The sequence below is a fragment of the Eurytemora carolleeae genome, unplaced genomic scaffold (assembly GCF_000591075.1).
Source record: "Eurytemora carolleeae unplaced genomic scaffold, Eaff_2.0 scaffold2385, whole genome shotgun sequence".
Taxonomy (NCBI): domain Eukaryota; kingdom Metazoa; phylum Arthropoda; class Copepoda; order Calanoida; family Temoridae; genus Eurytemora; species Eurytemora carolleeae.
The window spans coordinates 1661-18072 of record NW_019398269.1 but is presented as its reverse complement, the minus strand read 5'-3'; the positions used below and the strand labels follow the sequence as shown (position 1 = coordinate 18072).

At 31.3% G+C, this 16412-nt stretch overlaps 1 non-coding gene across 1 annotated transcript; it reads right to left on the bottom strand.

Moving 5' to 3' along the window:
- Positions 1–7292: 7292 nt before the first annotated feature.
- Positions 7293–7400, bottom strand: LOC111717124 (U6 spliceosomal RNA). The gene has a single exon (XR_002768684.1). It is a non-coding gene; the product is annotated as a U6 spliceosomal RNA (small nuclear RNA).
- Positions 7401–16412: the final 9012 nt, after the last annotated feature.

Sequence of the window (16412 nt, the reverse complement as noted above, 5' to 3'; positions counted from 1 at the left end):
GACGTGGTCGTCCCCCTCGTGCAGTTAGACAAGCTCCTCCAGCTCCTCGACCTCGTGGACGACCTCGAAAACCTGTTGATTCCGCTTCCTCCATGTCTCCACCAAGAAGAAGGATATCAGTCATTTTTAACCTGTCTCCAGTTATAATTTGGTGAAAACCTTCCGGATTCTTTACGCTTGACCTCCGGCCTCTACGCTGGGGGGGGTAGTGTGGAAGATGATGTTTTGCGGCCTCCAAAACAGAGTTCCACAACAGAAGAAGAACGCGAGATTATCGATATACTCGTGTGATCAGTTTTTAGTAGTTATATAAAGTTGCTGGTTATAAAGAAATATATATTGGAATACTTCTAACCTAGTTTTGATAGAGTCCGTCCTCCGACCACTATACTATCTTATTAATCTGTAATTAGCAGTGACAGTATCTGACACTATCATTATGTTATAAATTCAATCCTTCGGACTTTCTTATTTATTTTACCTTCAATTAAATATCGATAAATTGCTAATTGCAAATTATTTATAACAAAGTAAATAAATCAAAATTACTTTTTTTAAAGTCGTCTTCTTTTTTATTCATGACCTGCATGCAATACAATAAGGATTAACGAATAATAAAAGCTAACTAATATGAATGAATGTGAGCTGTGATATTAAAAGGTTAAAAATAGAATTAACAATGACATGTTTGTAATTTTATTTTCAGTCTTGTCTACTGTAGAATAATAAATAATAATAAAAACTAATTTATTAATACTTCCTTCCCTCTAGTTGAGTAGAGAAGGCTAAGGGAAGGCAACAATATTATTTTTCTGAATAAATACATGATTTAATTTAATGTGAATGTATTTAATGTATAATTTACAACTTCTCCAAGTGTTTATATATTTTTAACTTAAGTAATTTTTTTTTTATTTTACAATATTTTTAAATATTCATATGATATCAGATGGAAATATTTGATATTCCTATATTTCTTGTTCTTCATTTTTTTCTTGTTAGTCCATCCTTCATAATTTTGTTGGATGTCCTTGTAGTTTGCTGTGTAACAAGTAAGAACTATTTTTAAATCATCTTGCTTTTTTTCTGAGCCATGAATTTGAAATTGCTGAGTATCTTGCTTTCTTTTTTTCTGAACTCTGTATACTCTTGCATCTGATTTTTTTCTGAACTCTGGATTGAATATTTTTTTATCTGGTCACACATCTGTTTTCTGTTCTTCTCTTTTAGATCTAATCATTCTAATCCCTTGTAGTCAAGGGAAAAATGCATTTGGACACATATTTCTGATTCATACTTTTCTTTAATTTGTTATTTGACGCCAGAAATATCAATATAAGTATAATAGAAGGTTACTGTTTGTCAGGAGTAGATATCAAGATGTGTTTGCAGTTTTTAATATTGTTTTCTGATCTAGGAATGTCTTGACTTAACATCTCTTATGTGTAGTGCAGTCCCAGCAGCAATTAAATATACTGTTTGAAGGTTTCTACGTAGGGTAGAATAATTTTAGAAGGGGGGGGGAGTGGATGTCTCCTTCCCTTCCCCAATGTTGTCTATATTGCTGTCGGAAAATAGGACAGTGTACAGCTTGACACTAGAGATTCCCTTCCATGTTTTCCTTTTCCTGTTCAATTTTCTTTTTTTACTGTTCTTTATTTTCTTCTTTTTACTTGTTTAGCTCGTTTTTGCACTTAAAGACCTTTCAAAATAGTCCTTTTGACATCTGAGTTGTGGAAAAGGTAGAGGGAGAGATTAGGAGATTTGAAAGGAAGAAGGGTATAGGGAATTGCTTCCTGTGTTCCTTCATTTTATACTGGTTCCCAGTTAGGGGAGTTATAAGGAAACTCATAACTGCACCCTTAATGCAAAATGAGGAGTTTTAAGCCCTGTAAAGCCCTCTTGAGGGGAATATTCTTTAGCAGTCCAGTCCTCAGTCCATTCCTTACAGCCGGTTGAGTAGAAAACCAGTATCATTGTGCATGTATACCTCTCAGGGGCTAAATTACTTCTTAAATCTCCAGGGAACCCAGATAACACAAAACCAGAAAGGAAAGTTTTAATCTATGTTTATTTCTTGCTTCCCCTGTAGTATACTAGATGCACAACTAAACATAGCCCTCTCCCGGCTGTAGGGCTGGGACAAGGCCGGGACCCATGTAAGATAGGTCCTTTCTCTCTGGAGCCAATAATGCAACTGAAATGTTTATATATAATTATTAAAGAATCATCAAAACTTAAAGTTAAATATTTGTCATTATTAGGCAGGGTAAGTTTTGAAATTTCTTTAGGTAAAGAAACATTTAAAAAAAAATGTAACATCTGACAGTGAATAATTCTGTACATAACTGAGCCACAATATTGATATCATGCAGACTTTGCTTCCCACATTCTTTATAAATAACCTTTTAACAGTAAACTAAATATGTTTAAGACAAGCCATTACTTTTTATTTTGACATATCAGGTATTCTATTTTATTTACTTTCCTACATATTTTTAGCATAAATTATTTTTTTTCATTAACAACATAACATATCTTTTACTCTGTGTTGTGTGAAAATATCTGCACAATTGATTTAAAAATGAAAAAGATTAAACATTTTCATTCAAATGTTAGAATTAACCCTAAATTCAGGCTGGGGGGGGGGGTCATTTCAGGCCCACTCAAGTCTTTCGCCCAAACACACTGATTTTTTACACTGTCACTTTGAAATTTTTGACTTTAAGGAATAGTAATTGAGAGGAATTTGTTCAGTAGTTTTCACTTGAAATATGGACATAAAAAAATGTGTCACATCTTAATATTAGTCAAGAATCAGTATTTTACTTATTACATTTTTCTTACCCTTTTCTGGGGCATTTTTTAAGCCTCTCTAGCACCATAACTATTAAAGTTAGTAGTCCAATTTTGTTATGCATTTAAACCCTATACATTGCGCCCCCCCCTATCCTACCCCCCCCCCATCCTTTACAGGGTTTAAGAAAGTTAAAACTTTGCCATTGTATGTTTCTTAAATTCTCGTGGCAGACAAAACCACTAAAAAGGAAGACTTTTATAAAATTGAAAATTGCCAGTTTTTAACTTATAAAAAAATACCAGTAATGAAAATTCTCATAATTTGATGCTACAAATATTTAGTACTTTGTCAGATTGTATTATCTGTGATATTGTTTGTAAAATCAGAAACATAATGTTCTCTAGAGTTTGCAGTAAAAAGTTGTTGCAAGGTTTTGACAGCCCTGGTAGATTGACTTCTTTGTCCTTTTGACACTATAACAGACTGTAGTATATACATCCTTTTGTAAAGCAATAATGGAACTTATCCTTTATAGAGTTTAAAATTCTTTCAAATTTTGGAACTTAAAATAATTAAATCTAAGCGAAATTAAGGAATGAACATTTGCTGTTTTAGGCCCTGAGGTGGTGCTAAAGATTAAAAGATTAAAGATCCAAAAGCATTCAAAGAGAGGCTATCCAAACTAACATTCAAGTTGTATTTAGAAAAATAATATTTACCAGCACGTGAAAAAATTTACCAGGAACTAAGTAGATCCACTTCATTTAGAATCTCAAACCCAAACTAAAACCATTCCCGTGGGTCTCCCAAGTTCCCAATGAAAACTTGAGGCAAATAGGTTAAGAGGTACCTGAATTATGATTGGACAAACAAACAGACAACCAGACAACTGACAAACATTGACTACAACTTTTTATTTATAGATAAAAGGAATAAATCTTTTTGGTCACAGTAACTAAGTGTTTTTTTTTTAAATATCAAAAAGTTTAGTTTTTTTTGCCTCAATTAGAAGTTCAAGAGTTACATTTTAGTTATAAATTGACAGTGTATTCAAAATGTTGTGCATTGCAGTATATGTGCAGTAAAGCTATAGGGATTGTAAACTTGATAATTAAAGTCAAATCAGAATTCAAACCAAAACTGTTGAAAGTTTTCTATGACAAAGGTTAGATTTAAAAAAAAGGTTTTAAAATACTTTAAAATCATCATCAGTTTTTGTAAATTGGAAAAAATCATGCTACAGTTGCCATAATTAGAATCAGAGTTTCAGTTTATTTAGAAAACCCCGCCATGTTGATACACCTTCCAGTTTCTATATCTTATTTATTTAGACTTTGACTTCAATGTCTTCTATACCGTTTAAAGGTTAAACCATTAATAGTTGTAACATATATTTTGCATATTTTTAGAAGAAGGGGATAGACTGAACCTCAAATCCATATTGGCTCAAAAATGACAATTTCACTCCTTTTAAAAATTTGTTCTTACCACCGGGAATAGCTGTCTGCAATACCAGTCAAAATAAGACCATATTAATGTGTCTGAAAAATGTATTTTTTCTTGGCAAGAACCTTTTAATATTTTTGGTTAGTGCACAAAAAAAGAGGCTGAAATAGATTTAATAATGTTAACTTTTTTTTGATGAAAAAAGTAATTATCTTGACGTATAGTCAAAATCTAAAGATCAATAAGAGTTAGTGTGTTTTACAATTACTACTATTATGATGGATTTATTTATGAATTTTAAATATTATAAAATTTAAACTATATATAAATGTGGCGATAGATAACCAATGACTATAGGTTGTAATATCTGAATGATTTGTTTGAAATTAAATTGATTTTTTTACGGTCTAAGTCGTATGTTGCAATTTTCTCTATATGTATGGACGCTAAGTTATTCGGTATGAGACGTTTTTAACAATTTTTTCCTTATAGCAATCAAAAGCGCTTTTTTATCGCATTAAGCCTATACCCCCTTTCATTTTTCGCGAACACTCCCTTTAATTCAAGAATAGTTCATTTGAATGTTAACCCCCCCCCCCCTTTTAAAGTTAAAAGTTTCGGAAATTTTAAACAATAGACTATGAGGAGGAATTTGTTCAACTTCCAAAAAAACACTTTTTGTTTAATTCAAAGGAATATTTGAAAAGGCTGAATTCTCCATATTGTTTAGTAGATAGAAAACGTGAGCTAAATTCAGCCGAAAAAATTTGAATTTATATTAATTTATGAACATTTTAAGTCTATTGACTATGTAAAATTGGGTTACCAGGCTTTTTCTGTTCTGTTGAGTTGTTAATTTATAAAAGTTTGCTCATTTTCAGAAGGTATTGTTTCAAAATATGAGTTCTTTTTATGAATTTTTAACTAAATTTGAGAATATTCCTTATAACAAGATTTTGTTCTTCCTTTACACTTTATTTTACAGATTTTGTGAGCATTAGTCAGAGAAATCTTCAAGATACTTGAACTAATATGCCATCTTGTTGAATCCTTATTTGCAGAACCTATTCTTATCCAACCCTTTTCATGTTCAGGATTTGTCTAAAATATGCAAATGATCATTGGATTGGAAATCTACCAGCCTAGGGTTTAGCACAGCCAAGAAGATTGGAAAAATTGGAATTACATAATGTTTCCAGGGATCGAAACTTTTAGAGGAATAAAAAGAATTAATCTCATTATCTTCATGTTTAACCCAAGTTCTAAATTTCAGTAAATATTTAGATAATTTGATCACAATTGATTATTGGATAAAATTACGAACAGATAGAAACTAGGCAAAGGAATTGAGTTTTTGCCACAGACTAAACTGTTCTTATCTCTTTATCTTTGCAGCCTGATGGTGTAAACCTTTGATACTTCAAAGTGAAAATACTTGATCTAACAGAATTCATAGTTTGAAATATTAAATTTCTACAGAATCAGGTTGCAGAGATATAGGGATTAAAAAGTCAGTGTTTGTGGCTCAATTCCTTTAAAAGGTAGATTATTGTGAACCTTTAAAAAGTTGGTGTTTAAACTAGACACTAGACAAAGTAAACAAATCTATTCTGGGAGATACTCATTGTTGAAAACATATTTTGCAAAGCTTTTCATCAGCTTGTGTTTTTATTATTTAAAATATAAACCTTAAACAGGATTAACCCATAACTGATATTTTGTAGTAAACATTGGTTTTTGTAATCCTTGGTGAAGTAAACAAGTTTTAATCGATATTGATTATACACTGAATGTGTCACTTTCCATCTAATCTTTTAAAATGTGTTTCAACAGCTAGGCGCTTTAAAACCCCTTAAAATAATTTCAAAAGTAAAATTTTTTCTGCTATAAAAATGTTGATTTTGACTGAAATGTTAAAACCATTTGTTAACACAGACTAGGTTTTCTTCATGCAGGCCTTTATTTTATTTTGAGTCAACATTTTGCATTCCTTATATTAGAAACAAAGTGAAAGAGTTTGAAATTTTAAAATTTATAGATTTATGTGGGTTCACAATAAAGTCAAAAATCATAGTATGTTAAAAAACAGATAAAAATTTAACCAACTAATGAACACAATTCTCATTAATTCTGATATAGGTTTTTTTTTAAATTTTTAAACTATTTTGAGGTTTGGATAACATTCTACACTTTTTATTTTTGAAATTAAAAACCGCCCATTAAGCAGCAAAAGCTGCCAAATAGACAAAAAAAACTGCTTATTTTTAGGGGAAAAAAATGTTTATTGGCCAGTAAAAGTTGGTTGCGCAATAAGCAATTTTCTCTTGCAAAATTTAGAATGTATATAATATATATATATACCATAGTAGAATATATTGAGTATAATATATATATACCATAGTAGGATATATTGAGTATAATTCTTGGATCCATGATAAACATGAATGAATGTAAAGAAAGATATATAAATATATATATATATATATAATTCAAGCTATTGTATTTTTGTTCAGCTCTTTGTTTGTATATTGGCAACCACTAAACTCCCTGTCAGTTAGGTTCAAAATATATATATTGATTAAACAAGTATTCTAAAGTAGTTTCGATTTATCAAGAATTTTATAAATATAAATACTAGCTTGGGAACCCAGCGATGCCCAGGTTACTAAAAGGTATTCCAGCCATTTACCCGCACTTGAACGATTTTACCGGGAGACTACATTTTCGCTATTTAAGTCGACCCACTCGACTTAGAATCTCAAGACCAAGATAAGAACATTCCCGTGGTTCTCCCGAGTTCCTGAGTTGAGACAAATAGGTCAAGAGGTTTCTGAGTTATGGTCGGACAAACAAACAGACAGACAGACAAACGGAGACTACAACTTTATATATACAGATTTTAAAAAGCATGCTTTGTTTTGTTTTTTAAATGTCAAAAATTGTGTGTTTTAATTTACTTTAATTAGTTAATTAAGTTGATATAAAACTCTAGTTATATTGATCTTTAAAGTTAATTACTATCAGACTTGGGAGAAAAAAGTTCTTAACAATTAAGTGGCCACTAAATTGTCAACAAGAAATTTTTAGCGCAGGGGCCATGCTAATCTTCTCTGTATCGTTCCAATTTTAGTATATGTACTGCCGAAGCAAGTACAAAAATGTCAGTATGTATCTCGAATATATCGTATTACACAATTACGTCGGCTATTTAGCATCAAGACGATATATTTTAACTAGTGTAATGTCATACTAACAACGAACTTTCAATGTTCTCTGTCAGTACAATCGTAGTTTTTTCCATATTGCATTCATTGACATTATACCATTGTTACAAAAAACTTTATAATGCTTACTCAACAGATTTTCCTCATTAAACGGCCCGGTTATATGCAGATGAATCTCAAAAAAAATCCTTGTCAACGACTAAATATAAGCAATTTATTCTCTACACTCTTCAATTTGTATGTCTTGCAGGATCCAAGTATCCGTAAATCCAAATTTCTAATTAAAGGAAAGAAAAAAAACGATAAAATGTATCCGTATGATTTTCTGTTATTTAATTTAAGAATATATGTACACAATATTATCGTAAAACATTTGTATTTAATACATGTTAACAATTTTGTACAATTAATATAATCTCGATACGGAGATAATAAATATTTAGATCTCAAAAAAAGAAATTTTTAGCAATCATATTAAAATAAATGTGTAAGGGATATTTTTATCTAATTCAGATGGGGGAGGGTGTCCCCCCCCCCTCCCGATGAATTTGCCCTGCACTGCAATTTAAAGGTCTCACGCTCTCTCAAGCAAAAAACTATGAAACTTTTACCAATTACTTCTTAAAAACCAAAGCTAACTAAAATTGCTTTATAGTGCTAAAATGTACATGTAAAGGGCTACAGAAAATCAGAAGTTAGTTAAAGCAATAAAATCAAAGCCCAAGGTGTTGCGACACTTCAAAGTCAACTCTGTCTTAAAAATTGATGAGTTTTTATCATCAGGCTGAATCTATGTGTCTGCGAGTTGAGTTTAATTTATAAATTTTAGCCCTGTAGCTTGATTAATAAAAAAGTTATTAACCATTTCTGATTTCTTTGAATCCCCAACCCGCCGCACCGTTTGACTGTCCTCCATCATTCCCTATGCATACTATTTTTTAAATTATTTGAAAAAAAAACACAGCCCCCCCCCCCCCCCAGCCCATCGGGATATGCTATTCTTAATTTTTACGCACAAATAAATTGTGTTGATTAGACGTTAAAAGGTTTAAATTGATTTGATTACATTAGAACCTGGTCTAGGAATCAACTGCTTCCAATAACTGATATTGGTTTGTTCAAATATTTAACGGTAAAACCAGGGGGCAGGATTAAACTTTATTTTCCGAACAATTGAGTTAAGCACTAAATTTATATTAATTTAAGCGTTTTGCATTCAATTGTCTGTAATAAGTGTATCTTGAGTATCTTCAGTACTTTTTAGGTTTGACAGGATGCTTTATTAAATTATTAACCTTTCGCTTTACTGAAAAGCAAATTTAACCATGGCTACATTAAGATTTTAATCTTTAAAAAAAAAACTTTAGTTAAATGTGGCTTCTGCTAAATAACTCTTTTTCTCTTCTTTGTTTAGAAACTTTCATTTTGCCCTTAGAGTTGAGATAGGGGAGTGTGATAAATGTTCTTAGTCCTAGTCAGAAAAATCATTAATGTTTAAATTACATATTTTTACTTCTAACAAATATTACCATGTCACAACACTTTACTCAAATATTAGGTCTTTTAGATTTATCAAATTGTACAAAAAATCTGATTATTTTATGTTTTTCCTTGACCAAATATTGGTTAATCACATTGAGAACTAAATGTAATGTTTTTACATCCAAGAAAAATAAATACAAGAGCAAAAATTGCCTTGGTTTGTAGGTCATTTAGCTCTATGCGCATAAAGAAATATACGCAAAAAGCCCATTAAAGTTTCTCCCATGGTCAGATTTAGAGATAGAGTTTTCAAAACATCTATAAATTATCTTACACTCATGATAAACAGATATGGTACTTCGCTGTGTAAATACTCCTGTTGTGTTTATTTTTTCTACAAAATTGACCCATAATTGTTAAAATTGTAGCCTTTTCAGGCTAAAAATAGGAAAAATAGTTTTTATCTTTGCCTCTCATTCAAAAGCCCATAAAGATATATGCTGATCGTAATGGTGAATTTGTTTATCATGGCTTTAAGATAATTTACAAACGTTTTAAAAGTTCTAGCAATAAAGCTTACCGTGGGAGAAGCTGAAATGTGCTTTTTAAACATATTTCTATTTGCGCATAAAGCTAAATAACCTACAACCCATGTCAATTTTTCCTTATGCATTTCTTTTTCTTGGATGTATACATTAGATTTAGGTCTCAATATGAATTAATCAATATTTAGTCAAGGAAAAATACTGACCAGCAACTTGATTATCCTCCACCCATCCCTATGCATAGAAATAAATATTTTTTTGTAAAATTTTTTTACAACAAAAAAGTGAAGAAGTTTGAGCGTTCAAGTGTAAGCCATTTTTAAACTAAAACAAAAAACCACAGTGGGATGAAAACACCCCATCAACCCCCCCCCCTCCCCTCCCATCTGTGATAGGGTTAATTGTATAGCGACTCAAAGGAATTGAGTCTTTGTATAACAAACAAAAGATATAGAGATTAGAAAATCATAGTTTGTGACAAAGACTCAATTCCTCTTAAATAAAAGTTGGAAAGAAGATTATAAAAATTTAACTCATTTTGATTTATATCCAGAGCAATCGCCAGAAGATTGCTGGCCCAGTTTCTGTGTTTGAATGTAAAAGTTTCAATATAGGATAAAGTTTCCTGGATCATAATGTCACACCTTGTGTCTCTATTAAACCTACATTACAACCCATTTCACAACTTTAATGTTATTTGTTTCCTAAACATTTCACAGGCTTAACACAGCATAACACAACTCTGCAAAGAAAGGAAAAGTACATTTAAAATAATTCAGTGAATTTGTACTTTTTGAACTTGTTCACTCTGAGATATTAACAACTCTTAAACAAACTCAAACTACCTTTTCGCTATATTTTTTTAACCTGATGGTGTAAACCTTTGATATTTCAAACTTAGATTATTTGATCTAACAGAATTCATAGTTTGAAATATCAAAGGGGTACGACATTGACTCACAAAGATATAGGGATTAGATAATTTGAGTTTGTTTCAAAAACTCAATTTCTTTTAATACTTCCTTGACTTTAACTGTGTCGCAAAGACCTGGCCTTGGAGTTTAACTCACCAACTCACTTATACTTTTTTGTAGCCCCAGATATGTTCATTGTACAATTTCAATACGCTTGTTTTTAGCTTAAGCTTGAAAGAAGTAATTGGCAAAATACTGATTTATCGAGAGCGTGCAGATCTTGGTTTGCAGTGATCAGGCAGTACTTTTGAATATTCAATTCTTTTAAATATTCAATTCTTTTGAATATTCAATTCTTTTAAATATTCAATTCTTTTAAATATTCAATTCTTTTATGGATACTTTGTGGATCAAATATTATCAAAAACAAAACTTTAGAATGGTGGATATTAAGATGAAAGCTAGATCCACTCTTTTTCTAAATCTCCAGATTAAATAATATTTGTTCTCCTCCTGTTATTTTTCTCCAGATTAATTAACCGATCGGGATTAAGGATATCCCATTTAAAAGTTCCCAGCTCAGTGTCCGAATTTAATGAATTTAAGCCGCGTCTCAAATCTCCCCAAAACCGGTTTCAATTGAGCGTCGACTTAAATCTTGAAAAACTTATTACAATTTTAAGTGGAACCAACCATATTTGAGCCGTGGTTTAAATTGAAGCCTCCGCTCAAATTCTTTAAATTCGGCCTCAGAACATGTAATTTATAATATACATGCATCATCCTTTTGATCTTCTTGATATATTATCTAATATGTTTTAAATTATGCAAAATACTATCTTATATCGTATTATAATTCTGCTGTAAACATAACTTGGGTAGAAAATATCTACTTTACATCCATTTATCTAGAAAGTAATTTAAATGTAAAAGTTGTTTTAAAAAACCTAACACTTTACACTTTTCTCTCACAGGCTGAATTATTATCTGATCATAAAGAAATTTATATCACAGAGTTTCTAGGATATTAAGACTACATGGTTAAAAATTATTGGATTTGGTCAACAAAAAGTAGTATCCATCTTTCAAATTTGTTAAACTTGACATTTAGGCAAAAAGTTTAACAAATATTTTATTCACGCAATCAAATAGCAAACATTGTGTATTTATACTTGTTAGAATAAATGTTCATCAAACTGTTCATATATTTTTAAGAACTGATAATCTTTAATACTGCAAAAAATATGTACTAGTTTGTAGTAAATGCCCTACTCCATTTTTAATATTTGCGCTAGAGGGAGCTGTACGCTAGAGGTACAGAGCTCTGGTTTAAAAGTGATTTAATAGGTGATATTGAACAATTTATGAACATATTTTTAATACAAAAGTATTGTGAACATACGGGCTTTGGCCTGGTGTTAAACAGTTAGTGACTGCCTGTGATTTTAGGCCTTTTGACCTCTGTTTTTAAAAAACAACGGCTGGGTCACGTGATATATAGCTGGTCAGCTATTGGTCTCCAACAGTTATACCGGCTCTGTTTCTATTGGTAATACATACAACCGGCAGCTGATAAGATGCAGCTTCAGGGGCGAATATACAAAGATGATTCTGGAAGTATTATCCTGGTTGATGGAATTATAGCTTCTCTATTCTATGCATATGATAGGTTTGCTCATAAATCTGTCATAAACGAAACCCTTGCTAGAACCTTTGGTTTGGAAAATCTGAAGAATTCTAGAAAACTGTTCTACGAAGTGTTTAACCTTTTTGATGGAAGTGGAAGGATGCCAGACAAAAGGACGGAAACTACCTTGCTCCAAGATCTATGGGAGAAGATAGGGAAGGTTGATCTAGCAGGATAAGGTAACATTAAAGTTTGTTCTCCTCACTACTTCACTTATCCACAGTTTGTATCTGATGCAGAGTTTCTGGCTAATACAAGTAATGATACCATGAACAAAGTGCTAATTGAGAGAATAGAAAGGTTGGAGAAGCAGGTAGAAGGTAGAGATTTAACAATGATGAATATGTTGTCTTACATAAACCAGCATATCATGAAAAATGGAAACTCTTCAGTTCCTAATTCATATGCGTCTGTGGCAGGACAGAATAGGTTTCAAGCTCCCAATGTTTACTCTGCATCTAAAGGAAGAGAAAGATTAGGGAGTGTCAAAAGATCTGCTCCAGTATCCGCATCAGAGCCCCAACCTGCAAAGAGAAGAAATACTGAGAAAACTGTTGTTACTGGTTCTAGTTTGGGGAAAACTAGAAAGATGCGAAGCCCCCCGGCAGATATTTTTGTCTATGGTTTGCACAAAACTACCACTAAGGAAGAAATTGTGGCGGACTTGGCTGAGGGTGATATACATATTTCAGTTGAAGATATTGAGCTAAAGAGCAGAGACAACACACATGTGTCCAGCTATAGGATATCAGTTCCTGCTTAGGATCTTGATAAAGCTATGGATCCTACTTTATGGCCTCTGAGGGTGAAGGTAAGGGAATATATTTATTACAAGAAGAAATATGTTGCCCCAAAACAGATGAGTAATGCAAACAGTGGTGTTCGGCAACTTGGAGAGGTTTCACCAATTCCGGTGATGCAGAACCGGTTTACACATTTGCAGGACAATGTAATTGCATGAAACCATGGATAATACTAATCAACTATGTGTATCGAGCTATAACTCTGGAGGATTTGGATTAGATAAGCAAGAATTTATTAGACATCTTCAATTATTTTCCGACATTGTGTGCGTTCAAGAACACTTTGTTTTAAACTCTGGGAGCAGAAAGTACAATAATACAGAAAAAATCATTTCGTCGTGTGGAGACAACTTCAAATATGTCCATTACACCAGCTGTAAAGGATAACAATGTTATAACCCGAGGAAGGGGGAAGGGAGGATTAATCACAATGTGGAAGAAATGTTTATCAAAATATGTTTCACAAATTAAATGTGAAAACTTCAGAATTCAGGCAACAAAGTTTACTTTTCCACAAAGTTCACTCCTTCTTATCAACTTGTATTTGATGAACGATCCTCAACATGATTTTAATGATCAAGAACTTCTAAGCTGAGATTGACGATATTATTAATTTTATATGCACGACCTAATTACAGTATGATTTTGTTTCTTGTATTTGTATTCATTTTTGATATATTCTCTTATAGTTCTTTTTTCTTCTGTTTAATTGTACCAATTATTTAAATTGTGTACGTTTATGAAAATAAATAAATAAATAAATAAATGACCTAGGCCCATATCAATCCAGGTACAACTAATCCCTCTCAATGGTCTACAAGGCATATGAACTAATCAGCTCACTATAGCACTGTCAATTTGGACACGATTTATCTCTTTACTATCAATGTCAATCCAGACATGATCTATCTATACCAATGCTTTGATATCAATGGCAATCCAGACACGGTCTATCTATACCAGTTCACAATCTAGATTTATATTTTAAGAGATTGATTCAGGAAGCTTCTTGTTTGCTCACCAAGAAGAATTACTCTCTCACTGTAATCAAAGTGGAGTCATATTCCGACTGACGTGTATTTAGATATGCATGTCACAGGTTAAGTTATTGTACGTATTTTTAAGATTTGTGCAGATATATATAAGCGTAGTTAAGCTAATCACAATACAGGTTTGAGTTAGTTATTTACATACGTAGCTAGGCTAGGTTAATCACATTACAAGTTTTGCGTAGTTAATGATAAGCGCATTTAGATTTACAGACAATGTACAACGTAAATTATCTCAGTATGTTCAAATGCATAACTCACTATTATTTTTGTAGAAGTAAATATTTCCATTTACTGATAGCGCCGATTGAAGGATTCACAACTCTGATTGGATAATGAGACAGATAGAAAGATAGATGTTACCGCCATACTATTTCCATTGGTTCAGAGTAGACAACAAACACATGACTGAACCCTGATTGGATCAGGCGCTAATGAACTCAGTATACAGGAGGGAACTATGGGATTTGGTACGGTATTTATTACATGTTTTCACAATAACTCACAGATAACGTTATCAAGATATCTCAAAAAATAAATTAATGCATATTTTATTTTGTAATGATTAAACGGCTTAATATTGTTCTGTTATATCGTTTGTATGAAAAAATCAAATATGTATTCTTTTTATTTAAAAAATACATTTGAACATTTAATTAAATCTGATTTCTGATCCAAAGTTTTAAAATTTTTTATCAAGTTAAAATAACAAGTTCTGTTTTTGTTTTTAGAATTTATAATTATTGGGACTGGACAGCAAAATAGTTAATGACAAGCTAGACATAATTATTTGCAACTTTACTTATTAAAGTGCCCCCTCCACCCCCCATGGTTAAAAAATCAAAACATTAAAATTTAGTTGTAGCAAAGTTGATAGAGTTGTTCATATCAATGAGTTAATTAAAATAAATTCGAAACAATTAAAAACACATTTATTTTATTATTTATGTTTTTGTGTACAAACAGCTTTTTTTTAGTGAAAAAAGAAAGACAAAAAAAATATTATGTAATAAATATAATTTGACATTAAGAAAAAGTGTAATGATTTAAAAAAAATATTTAAAATTCGGTAATGGTGATGAACCAAACCTCTGTAGATATTAGTTCCAAATTTATTAAAAATATATTTTGATCTGGGTTGAGCCTCGTCAGTTCAAACGATATAATAACTATGAAATGTTTTGTAGTTGTTGATTAGCATCCAGTACAATTCACATTCAAGATGCAACTCACTTTAGTACTGTAGTATATACTATACTATGCTCAAAAAAGATCCCGTTTCAGAAAATGATTTTTTTGTAACTTTATAATCCTTAAAGTTACATCTTTGCAGCCTGATGGGAAAGAGTCTTTCAAGCCCCCCCCCCCCCCAACTCTCCACTAAAGTCCACTATTTTTTCGGTCTATAGTATTGAAGATAATTGCTTAGTTTAAGGGTGCCCCCCCCCTTTATATATTTGAATGTCTGTTTCATTGTCTAAAACCACAAGTTTAAGATTGAAAAGTTTTGATCCTCAAGAAATAATTATGTTGGTTAATCCTCTAGTAATAAGGTCAATTATACATTGCCTCCCCCTGGCTAAATATTTCATTTTATTTGACATGTCATGATAATAATATATTTGTCATCATTATTTATTGGAATAATTATTTATTGTTGTTTTCCTTTACACCCACACCCTGACCTAAATCATGGCCTGAAAAAAGAACTGCTTGATATTTTCTTAAATTGTATCTTTTAAAGATAAATAAAAAGTGTGTGCATTTTTTGGATTCTAAACATTTTCGGAATTTTTCACATATTTGAACTTGAAGCCTTACCTATTGCTGTGCAATGTGACATAAAAGCAGTGTTTTTATGATTAAATTTTTTTTTCAAATTAAAAAAATTAATTTGTCAATACAAATTTCATTTACTATTCATGTATAATTTATTCAGTTTAAAAGGTAGGCAGGGACGGTAAAAGGAATTTTCTAGAAGTGAGCCAACTCGGAATATTTTCTAGAAGTGAGCCAATTCGGAATATTTTCTAGGAGTGAGCCAACTCGGAATATTTTTTAAAAGTGAGCCAACTCGGAATTTTTTCACCATTTCCCCAGCTCCCTTCAAGGCATTATATATTATATAAAGAATTTAAGAATAAAATTAGATTGCACAATTGACGACAATCAAATCTAATGTTCCCTCGAGGCTTAACACAATTAATATTATCACGAAATTTAGCAAAGTAATTAATGAAATCAGAAATAGTATAATAAAAATTATTCATCAAATAAAAATTATTCATCAAATAAAAGTTGAAGGCATGGATTCTGTAACAGTTTGTATTCTGATTGGTTTCATAAACTAACTTCTTCACAATCTCATATTTCTTGAGTGAAAATAAAATGCATTTATATATCTTTTTTTATCTTTTTAACAATTTTTATATTTGAAAATGTTTTATTAAGGGGGGGGGGGG